The 14,961-nt window shown below is 36.4% G+C and overlaps 1 protein-coding gene across 13 annotated transcripts in view; it reads right to left on the bottom strand.

Moving 5' to 3' along the window:
- The window catches only part of LOC131151725 (vacuolar fusion protein CCZ1 homolog B-like), a 75,549-nt gene that overhangs the window by 41,704 nt on the left and 18,884 nt on the right, over nt 1–14,961 (bottom strand). The window lies entirely within an intron of this gene.

The following is a 14,961-nucleotide window of genomic DNA, read 5'->3' as shown; positions in this document are numbered from 1 at the left end:
AAGAAGGGAGGAAGAAAGTAGGGAAGGGAGATACAGTTCTTGGTGAGTGTATGTGTGTGTGTTGAGGGGGGTGGGGCAAGAAACATTCATCACTTCAGTTCAAATTCAACAAAAACTAACTCTTACATGGCTTTCGCACCCTATTCATAAGAAAACCTAAATTACAAAAAATTACACATAAATCTCCAAAGATGCATGAAATTACAAAATGAAATCCTAAAAAGACACATATTAGAGACAAACCCCCAAATACATATAAGCCTGCTACAGGTAAACAAAACACATTCAGTCCATAGCTTATTTTTCTGTAATTATTAATGACCAGCCTATATACTGGTTTTCTTCTTCTAGGGGAGTTAGGCAGAGGGATGCATTATCCACTTTTCTTTTTGTCCTTGTTGTGGATGTGTTGAGCAGAATGATTGATAGGGCTGTTGATAGGGGGGTTCTCAAAGGTATTAAGGTGGGCAACAAGGAGGTTGTTGTGTCTAATTTGCAGTTTGAAGATAACTTTATTTTTTCAAATGATCATGTTGACTGTGCACATTCTCATTCTGCAGATTTCTGGAAGAGCCTTCAGTCTTAGAATTTTAATTTGGGGAAGAGTGGCATTGACCTGATTAATGTTAGTCCTGAGAGGGTTTTGGAGCTGACTCCCCTCACTGGGTGTGGTGTTTTAGTGGCCTTTGGTGTACTTAGGAGTTCCTTTTGATGCCAAGCCCCGTTCATTAGCCTTTTGGGATCTGGTGGTGTCTAAAGCAGCTGAGTGGCTGGATCGATGGAAAAGAGCTTTGTTTTCTTTAGGCGGTAGAATTTCAATTATTAAGAACAACTTATTCTACTATCCCACTGTATTTTTTCTCTTTTTAGAATTCCGGGAGGGTAGCTCATACAACAGAGAAGATTACAAGAGATTTTCTTTGGTCAGGTGTAGGGGAGGGCAGAGAGCATTTGTTAGGTCAGAGGTGGTCAGTAGCACTAAAGAAAAAAGGGGGTTAATTCTTGGTAATTTGGTGTTGAAAACGCTTCCCAATTACCTAAATGGTTGTGGAGGCTTCCCTTGTAGGTGACTTCTCTTTGGCACATAGTAATTAAAAACAGTGTTTTAAAAGGCAAAGGTGCAAGGCGAGGCGTTTTACCCCAAGCTAGGTGAGGCGTAAGCCTCAAGGCTTTGAGGTGCAAGCTTTTTGGGACTGTACTTTTTAATTAATTACTAAATAAAATGAATTTATATATAGTAGAAAAATTAGAGCAATAAAGAAAAAAGATAAAACATAATTCTTAAATCCTATGTGATGCAGGGGCAGCATCAAGGATCTGCAGCTATAGGAGAATTTAGAAGAAATTGAAGAGACGAAGTAAGGGGAAGAGACGACAGAGTAGATACAAGGGGTAAACTCACATTCACTTCAATCCAAATTCAACATCAACTGCATATAACATGGCTTTCACACTATTTATAAGAAAGCCTCTAACCAAAGAAATTACATACATACCCCTAAAACTACATTACATTATAAGCATACCCCAAGAATACACAAATATTATTAACAATCCCCCAACATACATAATCCTAATAGAAGCAAACTACACACACATGCTTAAACAACAAACAAATTAAAAAACATTTGGGTTTATGACACAATAAAAAATTGACCCTATTCTTCGACATAGGCCTCCAAATTGGATCGAAATGATCCATCCAAATACCTGCTTCTCATCCTACATCAATTCCCTCCTTCTGAAACGAACTCAATCTCCATCAAGTTGGGGAACTTACCAAGGAGTCCATCACCATGAATAGAATCATCTCATTTCATAAGAATTCAACTTGGTGAGTGGTAAAATTCATGATGGCATCAACTTATACTTGTTGTCAATGGAGAGGGAATAAGAATTCTCATTCCATCCTCCAAAAAAGAACTCAATCCCCATCAAGTTGGGGAAAGTACTAAGGTGCCCATCACCATGAATAGAATCATCTCGTTTTATAAGAAAGGAACCAATGGTACACTTCAACTTGGTGAGTAAGAGAATTTGTGATGGCATCAACTCATACTTCTTGTTGTCAATGGAAAGGGAATAAGAATTCTCATATCCATCAAGCTTCACCTTCCTATCAAATAACCATGGTCGGCCCAAAAGGATATGACAGATTTTGAGAGGAAGGATACCACATCTCTACAATGGAACCAATCTTGAAGTCAAGTAAGCAATGAACATGGACGTTCAAGTTGGTATTATTCACCCAAGCAATTTTCTATAGTTCAACATGAGGCTCAACTCCCAAATTTAAATTCTTAACAGCTTCTTCAAAGACTACATTTGTGCAACTGCCAAGATCAATGACCAAAGTACAAAGCTGCTTTTGGCATATCACCTGAGTTTGAAAGCTGTTGGTCCGCCTCCAATCTTCTTTTTCATCAACCTTGTGGGAAGAGAGCATATATCGAAGAACTTAACAGGTTTTCATATTCCCACCGTCATCTAAGTCACTTGGGATTTCTATTTCAGCTTCAACTATTTGAATGCCATCATTATCATCATCTTCTTCTTTTTCGCAGCAGCCATGTCTTGGTTTGGGCATTGTGCAGCCCGATGCCCAAAACCTTGACATTTAAAGCATTTAAGTGATTGTTGACTCTTAGACGTTGTTTCAAAAAGCTCAGGAGTCCTCCAAGGGGTATTAGTCCGAATTCCTTTACCCAATTGCTCAACTATCTTCTCTCGTACCAGCTCCACTAGTATTCTTCTCATATCAAAGGCCTAATGTAGCTCTAGGAGGATTACGTTGCATATCCTTTTCAATCTGAGTGGCAACCTGTATTGCATCCCCAACTGTAATGAGACGACATGCAGGAAGTCGGGAGGCAATAGCTGGCTTTGACCCTTTTCTATATAATGCTATTATCACATCCTCTTTCCATTCTATATCGGCACAAGTAGCCAAATTATAGAATCTACTAGTGTATTCTAAAATCTACTAGTGTCCTCAATTATCATTATTATTATCATTATCATTATAATTTTCATTTATTGTTATAATAATGACGATGATGATTATTATTATACACATATTATCACCAGTTTGACCAACCGTCTGACCAACCCAATGGCTTTATTGGGTTGGTCATTGGTTCGATTTTAAAAACCATGGTTTAAACATTCAAATAAACATTACAAAATCCAAGTCAAAGAGGGGCAGCAGCTGGACTGAGAGAGCACATCTCATTTCCAGTGAAATTCAAAGAGAATCACCTATTTGACCAAGACTCACCTTGCTTCAAGTTTCAAAGTTTTGCTTCAAGTTTCAAAGTTCAGTCAGAGATTGTCATGAGCCTCAATAAGAGATTTCGTGAGCCTTGAGAAGAAAGAGAGTGATTCTCAAAGACCCACAAGAGGGAAAGGGAGGGAGAGATGATGGTCTAGTCAGAGGAGCAATGTCACCTGTGAAGTATTGCTAGAGAAGATCAATGACCCAATCAAAGAAACCGCTTAGCCGAGGAGTGGCTACTTCGTCAAACATAAAGAGCAGTCTCCCACAAATGGAGAGGGACATCTATGCCCTAATTCTTATTCTCTAATATTTTAAAAATATTTCTACATTTTTAAATTAAGTTAAAATATGAGTATTAAAAGGTGTATGCCTTAGGTCTTGAAGCTTGAAAGTTGAGCATTCTCAACACACAACCAAAATGCGTTTGCCTCTTGGGAATTTCACATTTTGGAGTATGCCTCAAGGCATTTAAGGCTAAAAATGCACCAACGCACGCCTTGAGGCATGCCTCCAAAATGCATTTCAAAAAACTAATAAAAAGTAAATATGGACTACAAAATAGTGGCTTAGATGTTAATTAGGGTGTTATAAACTTTGTTGAGAGTCCTTGGAGATTTATTTCTCAACTTATCCTTCTTTTCTTCCTCTGACAAAATTTCACTTGGAGAAAAGTAGTTGTATTAGGTTTTGGGAAGATGTTTCGGCAGAGGGGTGAAAGCATTATCTTCTCCTTTGCTTAGTTATATCTTCTCTCGTCTCATCATAATGATGTGACTTCCTTGTTTCTTATTCTTGAGAGGGTTCCATTTTCTCAGGATTTTCACCTTTAAAAGGGATTTAAATTAGAGGGAGGTGAAGGAGCTATCTTTTTTACTCATTTTGACAAAGGGTTGCCATATGTCCAATAGGAGCAATTGTAGAGTTTGGTCCTTTGACTCTTTGGGGGAATATTCTTGTAATTTAATAAAAGAAGACTACTATTAAATATAAAACCAAGAACCAATGTACATGAATTTAGAGGAAAAGAAGCTCTTCCTAGAAAAGTAGAAAAGCGGGATGAAACTATGATACAGCAAAGAAAACCAAAAAAATAGAAAAGATGCGACAGCAGCCATTACAAAAAATGCTTCCCTTCATTATGAGGTCCAACAGCGATAGACTCCAAAAGAATCCTAAGAAGCGCACTCAAAAAGACACGAGGCATTATGCTTTATCCCATAAAAGCCGTGAACAGGTTGACAACCTTCAATGATCCTAGCATTCCTCTCCATCCACAAGGTCCAAAGAATGGGGGAAAAAACCGCACACCAAAGAGTTCTACCATATGTTCTTTATAAAACCCCTGAAGTTAACCAAAAGCAGCTCTCCCACCTTTCTCAGAGCCACTCATTCCTTCCCTGCTACTGAAAAAAGGGCATTCAATAGCATCAATGCCACTCTGCAATGTACAACGAGATGGATATTCGCTTTGTTGCTTTTACAGCACATACATGTCAGGCTGAGAGCCTTATAAGGCCTTCTCCTTAGAAACAAATCATGCATTATTTATCCTTTCTAAGATCATGGTCCAAACAAAAGCCCAAAGCTTCTAAGGCAAATTTGCCCTCCAAAAGATGTAGCTCAAGGAAAACATTTTACGACGAGGGGTTTCAAAAAGTAAGAGAGAAAAGATTTAAAAGTGAACATACCCGAAGAATCACCATTCAACTCTTTTTCATCCTCACTAATAAAAGGATTATGCTGGTCCAACAAAGAGAGAAGGATAGTGAGCTCATCAACCTCTCTTTCAATGAGATTCCTAAGGAAATGGAAATCCCAAGAAGAACCCCCTTTAAAGAAATGAAAGAGCTTATGGGCTCATCATGAAGTAATGAAATTTCAGCTCCAACGAAGACTCCCCACCCACACATCCTTCCACAAACAAACTTTCCTGCTGTCCCACTTTGAACCGGTTAAGGGAAAGAACTCACTAGCAACCTGAGACACAAATTTCTTGGGGCATGGATGAGAGATGATGCTACTACACCTCGTCTCTCACCCATCCCATTTCATCCCATACTTGCTCTTAATCACCTTATGCCATGGGGAATTCACTTCCTGAGGGAACTTCCAAAGCCACTTGCCATTAAAGGAGATGTTTTTGGATACCACAAAAATGACCAATGCCCATAATATATGAAATGTAATTTCAGCCAAGTAAAGAGCAATATTGGAGACAGCTGAACTTGATAATCAAGAAATTAATAGCACTAGTAGTTTTCATTACTTTGGATCTATTACGCAAGCAAAAGAAGAAATTGAAAAGGATGTAATACATAGTGTTAAAGCAAGTTGGATAAAATGGAGGAGTACTCTAGGCATTCTGTGTGATCGTAGAATATCCTTAAAATTAAAACGAAAGTTCTACTAGATGGCAATAAGACAAATCATGCTCTATGGATCAGAATGTTGGACAACTAAAAAACAACATATCCAAAAAGTAAAAGTAGCCGAAATACGAATGTTGAGTCATTTGAGTGGTATAACATTAAAAGATAAACTAAGAGAATTAGTTAGGCATAGCTCCGATAGAAGATAAGGTAAGGGATGGGCAGCTTAAATGGTCTGGACATTTGAAACGCAGGCCAAATGGTGCACTAGTGAGGAGGCGTAGGCTAGTTATTGTAACTAGTAATAGAAAAGGTAGGGATAGACCTAAAAATTAAAATAACATGGAATGAGATCATGAGGAAGGATGTAATAGCTCTTAAACTAGACAAAGGAAAATGAGGATTCATATAGCGGACCCCACCTAGTGGGACACTGGGACCTAAGGCTTGATATTGTTGTTGCTATTCCCAATGCCCAGGCACCTCAAACTTAGGTCTACAAACCAATTCCCAGCTAATTAGATAGTCTCTTCTATCCTCCCTAAGTCCCAACAAAAGGAAATCTCAATCAACCTCTCTAATGAATTGGCGATTTTCGAAGGAATTGTAAACAAGGAAAAGTAATAAATAGGGATGCTACTATGTTAAAGAGTGAGGTATTGTGGCTCAACCCCCAAAAGAGAAATATACCCTCTTCCAAGTTTCAACCTTCCAATCTCCTAGCCACCTTTTCTCAAACAAGATCCCAAAAGGTTTTGAAGTTTGGTTTCCCTCCTAGAGGAGGTCGAAATAGGTTAAGGGCCATTGAAGAAAGTCACAAAATGCAATCAATTTAAAATTCTAAAGATCTCTCTTCCCCATGTTGATACTAGCTATGCCACTCTTGGATGCACTTGTTTCTAAGCCTAGGATTTCAAAGACATTGAGCAAAAAATGGCTTTCTTAAACTCATCTGAACTCTCCTCCAAGAAAAAAAGGCATCATCAGCAAACTGGAGGTGTGAGATCTCCACATCCTCCCTCCCCACAAACAAACCTATAATCGCCTATATTACCTAAGCGTGGAGAAGCAACCTACTTACAAGGAGAATGGATTTGTCTAAGGGCTCCAGAAGCCCTGAAACTCTCTCTAGCTTGACCATTCACAAGGACAGATAGATGGAACGAACTAAAACAAACCTTGATCCACATTCTCCACCAATCCCCAAAGCATTTTCCGCCCAACACCTTGTCTAAGAAACCTCAGTTGACCCCATCATAGGCTTTCTTGAAATCCAATTAAAAGAGAACCTCCTTTCTAGCCCTCCTCCACACATCCTCTACCACCTCATTAGCACCAATTCCACATCTAGGATTCTTTTCTCAAGGATAAGAGCAAATTGAACAAAGGTAACAGCGTTGTCCAAAATTGTCTATTCGCAAAGACTTTTGGCAGGATTATACATAGGCCGATAACAACGGTGATCAATCAAAGTCCTTGACTCTTCTAGCTCTGTCCTTTTTGGGAATAAAGGCAATAAATATGGAATTCAAACTAGCATTCACCACGCCTTTATGATGCAACTCATTAAAAACTTTTAGGATATCAATTTCCAACACTCCCTAATTGTCTTGAAAGAAAGCCATCGAAAAGCCATCTAGGTCAGGAGCCTTGTGTTTACTCATGTTGAAGACCACTTTTCTAATTTCATCAACCTCAAAAGGCCTTTTTGACTAGTGAGCAGAGTTTTCATTTATGGGACTCCAACCAAGGCCTTCCACCATCAATGTGTTTGGGATATCGTCAAATAACAGAACTATGTAGAAATTAGTAAGTTCAATCTGAGATTAACCTCTCACCACCTCAACTAGGTCCAAAAACAGCTCCTCGATACGCTCTTCCTCCTCCCATTTGCTACCTTGTAAAAATGCCCAGAATTACAAACTTCGATGAACCTTGTCGAAATTTTAACTATAATGAAATTTCCTTGGAATTCAAATGTGAAGTTTAAGCACAGAGTGAAAATCTCTCTTAATTTATCTTACTTTTAATTGACACCAAAGGTCATTAAAAGGGTTTTCGAAATTATATGAAAAATTAAATTTAGATATTAGCAAAAACATTTTATTTATATATTTAATTATAAATTATCTTTATTTGTATAAGAAATAATATTTAATTGAGTCTATAAATTTAAATAAATTAACTAAATATGGTTCATACAAACATTATATTACAACCACTATACCTTGTACAAAACATAGCTATTATTGAGGTATTTAATTAATAATGTATTAGCTCAAATACTTGCATTGTTATGTCTATTGACCATTTCTAAAGTTCCATAAAAGAATTCCATGCTTTACTACTAATTTCCATCATTTTTTAAAATTGAAATCGAAATTGACATTGAAATTGAAATTCCTATACTTTTGAAGCTTCAAAATTTTAGTCAATATCAAAATTTAAGACCTTGATTGTGGGCCATTTGGTCGGGAAAAAAATGTTAGAATTCTTACAAGGAAGAGATTGTCAGTAGAATTATTTAAGATATGATACTTGGCTTCTCTTTGGACTTATAGTGCAAGCTTTTTAAAAGGTTTATTTGAGAACTTGTTCTCAATTGTATCTTCTTCTATTTTCAATAAAGTTTCTTTATATATAAAAAAACAAACTAAACAAATTTGGGTTTAGGTCCCAAATATCCCTTGACCCTATTTGGTCTCCAAATTGGGTCAAAATAACCCATCCAACTACCCGCCCACACGCTAAATCAACTCCCACCTCGTTGAAAAACTTGACCCATCAAGTTGGGAAAGGACCAAAGTCCAGCACCATGAAAAGAATCATCTTGCTTCATAAGAAAGGAACCAATGCGCTTCAATTTGATGAGTGGAAGAAGTTGATATGGCATCAACTTGTACTTCATGTCGATTCATAGTATCATGTTTACCCTCCTATCAAACAACCATGGATGGCCCAAAAGGATATGACAAATCTTGAGGAAGGATACCTCGCTCCACTATCCACAATTGAACCAATCTTGAAGCTAAGTGTTAAAAGCATGATATACATTGGTGGCCCACAACCTAGCTTAAGCTTTTAGGTAATCTAACAAGGTACCAAAGCTCATTACCAAGAGGTCATGGGTCCTAGTCTTGTCACTTGTGTGATGTTTAAAAATTATTTTATTCCCTATAATGGGTATTACTTATCCTTTGTTTATCTCTCCACATGCTATTGGGCTGCACATATGGGGGATTGTTAAAGCATGATATACATTGTTGGCCCATAAACTAACAATTTAAGCTTTTAGGTGTAGTCTAACAGTAAGCAAGCAACAATCATAGACCTTCAAGCTGGTATTGTTCACCCAAGCTACTTTTGTGAACCAGGATGTGGTTCAAACTCCAATTTTAACTTCTTCGCAACTTCAATTACCTAGATCAACAACCAAAGATCAAAGTCACTTGTGACAAATCACCTGATTTTGAAAGATGCTGGTTTGTCTCCAATCTTCAATTTCTTCAACTTAGTGGGAAGAGAATATAGGTATTAGGTCAAAGTACTAAATAGCGTTTCACATTGCCATTGTCATATGATTCATTTGGGTCTTGCATCTCAACTTCAAATCACTTGGACGGCATCATCATCTTCTTCCTTTTTTTGCCATAGCCATGCCCTGATTAAGACATTGTGTGGCTCAATGCCCAAAACCCCGACATTTGAAGTACTTGATTGCTGGCTGCACCTTAGAAGTTGTTCTAAAATGCTCAAGTCTCTTCCAAGGGTAGCTGCTCAGCTGACTCCTCATGCACAACTCCACTAAGTCTTCTCAAACCAAAGGATATGTAGCTCTAGGAGGATTACACTGCATATCCTCATTCTGATTGACAATCAATTGTAATGAGATGACATGCAGCAAGCTTGAAGGCAATAGAAGGCTTCAACTCTTTAGTGTGGAAAGCTACCATCACATCTTCTTTCCATTCTATGCCACCAGCACAAGTGGCCAAATAAAAGAACCTAGTAGTTTAATCTGCCACAGTCATTTCTTCTTGCTTCAAATCAAGAGTTACATACAAACACACAGCTAGTAATTAGAAGGTAAAAATTGCTCCTACATGGCTCACTTCAGCTCAGCTCAGCTCATCTCATGTTCTACTCACCAAATTTTCCTTCTTATAAACATCTCATGTTGTTCAGTCCACCAAATTCAAGCAGGTCCTTTCAATTTCAATGCAGCAAAATACAACATTAGAACCTATTTCATACCATTGGAAATAATACTCCAAAGACATACCCTATCATCAAATCATTGAGAGAACCATCACCATTAAAATTTGAAACTTCCAATCTAGTTCTCTCATTACAGTGATCAATTTCAGCCTTCACACAACTCAAAAGTATGAGCAACAGAAACTTATACTATGCCACTTTCTAGTTTGGTAGGGAAATCAATGGGACTTCCACCCAAAGCCACAACTTCATTTGTCAGCCTATTCAAAGCATTAGCGATAGTTCTCCGTGTTTTGTACTGAACAACTCAACATTAGTCACCATGCTACTGACTTTTTTTCTTTAATATACAACTACAGCAACTATATGTCGCTAAGGACCAAAACATAAATTGCCCACAAATCTCAATTTACTAATGCAAAACCATAAACTTAACTCCCATTCCTCAAGAACTATAATCTGTATCACTTTTATTTTGAGTATCTCTTGGTAATAAAAGAAATTTCTAGAACTAACGAATTGGAGCAAGAAATTTTGATATTGGCAGTACCTATTGATCCCTCGGAATGTGTATCAAATGAAAACAATCAATTTTTTAATCAAACAACTTCCAATACTTTTAAGTTTTGCAGGAAAAATCAAATATTGTGGCAGGATGCAAATATCTTACAGCTCTTGAAGTTGCAGAACAGATGAAAATTTGTGTTGACAGCAGCAACTCTCGAACGATGAAAATTGGAGCAAAGGTGGATCCAAAGTCTTAAATTTTGATTTCAACTAAAATTTCGACGCTCCAAAAAGTATGGAAATTCTGATTTTGCTTTCAATTTTGATTTCAATTTGAAAAAAAAAAAAAAAAGATGGAGATTAATAGTAAAGCATGAAATTCTTTTGCAACTTTAAAAATGATTAATAGACATAATAATGTAAGTTTTAGGACCAATATGTTACAAATTAAATTCATCTATGTTGTGTATGAGGTACAATAGTTGTAATATAATGTGTATTAAACATAATCATAATAATATGTGTATTAAGTATATTCATAATATAAATGTGTATTAAACATATTTTGTTAATATAAATGAAATTCAAAAATACATGATCATAATATAATATGTGTATTAAATATATTTGTAATATAAATGTGTATTAAACATATTTTGTTAATATAACTGAAATTCAAAAATACATGATCATAATATAATGTGTATTAAATATATTTGTAATAAAAATGTGTATTAAACATATTTTGTTAATATAAATGAAATTCATAAATCAATTAATTATTATTTATTATAAAAATAAAATAATTTAGACATGACCATAAATAAAATGTAGTAAGTATAATTTTTCATATAATTTCAGAAGCTGGTATAATAATCTTTTGCTTCAATAAAAAAATAAGATAATTAAGAGAGAAATTTCACTTTGCACCTAAATTTCACATTTGAATTTCAAAGAAATTTCATTCCATAGTTAAAAATTTTCAACAAGTTTCGTAAAATTTTGACATTTTGAATAACTCTAGATGATTTGTTGAAATTTCAACAGACATTAAGCGAGACAGAATTGACTGCCATTTCGATTTTGTGTGTGATGGGAAGCAGAAATTTTGATGGAAATTTCAATAATTTCACGGAAATTAAAGACATGGGTAGATCAGAGTGTGGCAATTGCAGTTGTGATGGTGGTGTCATGAGAAAAGTACAGGAAACGGGCGATTAAGAGTGGCAACAGCTTGAATTTCTTTTGCTAGTGGCAGGGCCACACAGGTGGTTGGATAGAGATGAAATTTTAGGGGATCCACTGTTCAGCATTTTCTGTCTCTGATGGTAGTGGTATTGCAAAATATACCCTGAAAACCAGTGTTCAAGACACAGGTAGTGGCTGTAATTTCAAACTATTCTGCAAATGAAGAGATCTGCTGTAATACTGTAATTTCTTATATGCAACAATGATTATAGAGAAATAGTGATTGTAGAGAAAGAGAGAACAGATCAACAGACTGTGGAATTTGATAGAAATGGAGTTGGATTCAAGGGATGACATGAAATGAGGAAGCTAGAGCAGTGTAATGGGTGGAATAGAAGTTATCCTGCTCGGATACCAAATGATGCTTAACAGCAAAGAAAAATTTGAGCAAATGATACAGAACACCATGAGAATTGCTGCCAAAAGAGAAATTTGAAGAGAAATATAGAGGAGGGAGGGGAAGAAAAAGAAGGAAGGAAGAAAAAAAGGAGGAAATAAGAGGTATAATTTTTTTTTATTTGGGTGGGGGGGCTGGGGGGGTGGCTTTCATGCTTGGAGAAATTGGAAGAGAAATAAAGGAGAGGAGAGGGAAAGGAGGAAGGAAGAAAAAGGGGGGGAGGGGGCAGGAGAGAGGACATTTTTTTTGGGGGGAGATAATATTTTTTTTGAAGGGGTTGGGAGAACACATTCACTTCAATTCCAATTCAACAAAAACCAACTCTTACATGGCTTTACTGCATGGCTACCAAAGAAAAAATGCATGGCTTTAATGCCCTATTTATAAGAAATTCTAAATTACATGAAATTACATATAAACCTCTGAAGATACATGCAATTACAAATGAACCCCAAAAAGAAACATCTACTACAAACACCCCCCATCCTCCCCCACCCAAAAAAAAAAAATACTAATAACAAAAGAACCTACTACAAATAAAATAAACACATTTGTGTTTAGGACCCAACAATGCCTTGACCCTATTATTTGAAATTGATACCCAAATCGGGTCAAAGTAGTCCATCTTATGACCTGCTTCCCATCTTACATGACGTTATCCTTCAAGTTAACACTTTTGCACAACTTCAAGCTCAATTACCACAAATCCCACACCATTTCAGCAGAAAATGCAAGTCCAAATTTATTTTATTCGCATCTCAAAAGGGAGAAGACAGAATGCAAGTTCACATTTATATTATTTGCTTCTTATGGCTTCAGAACTAGCACATGTGAATAAAACAACAGAGTGGATAACAGCAATGAACACAGAACAAGTTAAACCAATTGGGACACAGAACAAGTAAAACTAGGAATTAAACGTGAAACGAATCACTAGCTTAAATTGAACAACTAAATAAAAATAATCTAATGCATCGTCCTAGAAGGCCTAGTAGATATGAACTTGTGTGGATGGTTGAGACTCTAAGGTTATGTTTGGTTTGTGGAATGTCAATTAGTAGGAACAGAATGGCCATAGTATGGGAAATTGTAACTGACAAAAGAAAAAGTTTTCGACATCTGGCAAATGATAATGCAAAAGTTTTCATTACCTATAACGTGGAATAGATAAGGGATGCTTATTCCTCCAATTTTCCCCTAGGGAATTTCTATTCCTATTCTTCTCCATGCTTGATGGAATGACTAATGTTCGCATTTTCATTTGTTGTGATGACAACACACTTCTCGTTATGAGAACTGCTAAAACGTGGCTGTGACAATTGAAGTTAAAAATTTAAGTTTCGATCCACTTTAAACTCCTACTCAGTGATTAGTTCTGTGAAAGTAGCTTAAGGAAGGGATCTTTTTTAGGGAGGACACAGAAGCAGCCTCCTCACTTAATAGTAGTATGAACTACACACGCACATCCTCACCTAATATTATTATGAACTACACAAACACACATGCATGTGCACTATATTAATATAGTTTTATGTATTTAACAAAATACACTAAATTATTAAATTTATTTATAAATTCCTCATAATTTACATTTGTTATTTTGATAGTTGTAGAATTATTAGATATCTGTCAGCCTTTATTAGAGGCTGATGGAGATTTACGGCTAACAAATCAATTGATTTGTTAGTTATTTTTTGTTCCACAATCCTAGGGGATTTGGGTAGCATGTTACCTGATTATGTAGATAGTCTTTCCTATTTTACTGCTTTTCATTTTAAATAGGGTATTCTATTTTCAGTAGGTTGTAAATATCCCTAGTAATTAGATGAGAATTATCATCTATTTAAAGGGGATGTAATTTTTTTCAAAAGTTAGTGGAATATTCAATTTTCTTTTCCACATTTCAACATGGTATCAGAGCATCCTCTGAACCCTAATCTTCCCATATGACCAAATATGGTATGGCCACCGGGAGACGCGACTCCACCTCTTCAGTCTCAGACATCACCGCCAATCAGGAAGCTACGGTCTCAGGCAACAGCAGCAGTTCAGATAGCAACCTCATGCCCATTACAGGACACAAACTTAATGGGAATAACTATCTCCAATGGTCCCATTCCATGATGATGTTTATATGCAGAAAGGGAAAGGATGATTATCTCTCAGGAGTTGCAGCTCAACCAAGCAAGGAGCAACTAGAACTATTGCAGAAAATGTTCAGCCAATCTTTAGCAGCCCCTACTACTGTGGTTGGTACCGGTCCTTTGGCACACAAAGGTAATTTTTTAAGTGCTCTTAATGTCAAAAAGGAGAAGCTAGGTCCATGGATTATAGACTCAAGAGGATCGGACCATATGACTGGAGATAGAAAAAAATTTTCTACATATAGTCCTTGTTATGAAAATTTAATAGTCAAGATAGCAGATGGTTCACTCTCAAAGGTGGCTGGTACAGGTTTTGTTAAAATTTCAAAAAACCGAACCACTCAACTCAGGTCTATTACTGGTAAATTTGGATTGCAATTTACTGTCTATTAGTAAACTCACTCAGGATCTCAATTGTGTTACTAAATTTTTTCCCAACTATGTGTGAATTTCAAGTCTTGGATTTAGGAAGACGATTGCCAGTGCTAAGATGTGTTTGGGGCTCTTATCTTCTCGAGGTTAATGATCACCCTCAAGGAACAACTCACAAATACAATTGTTTTAGTGTCTAGAAGTCAAAAGTTATTTTGCTGTCATTCGTTCTAATAATGATAGTGCAATTATGTTGTGGCACTATAGGTTAGGACATCCAAATTTCTTGTATCTCGAGAAACTCTTTCCTTCATTATTCAATAATAAAAATCCAAATGGTTTTCAGCGTGAGGTGTGTCAATTTTCAAAACATGTTCGCAACTCTTATCCCAACCAACCCTACAAAGCATCCCAACCCTTTTCAATGAT

The sequence above is a fragment of the Malania oleifera genome, chromosome 3, assembly GCF_029873635.1.
Source record: "Malania oleifera isolate guangnan ecotype guangnan chromosome 3, ASM2987363v1, whole genome shotgun sequence".
Lineage (NCBI taxonomy): Eukaryota > Viridiplantae > Streptophyta > Magnoliopsida > Santalales > Ximeniaceae > Malania > Malania oleifera.
This window is presented reverse-complemented; position numbering and strand designations above follow the sequence as displayed.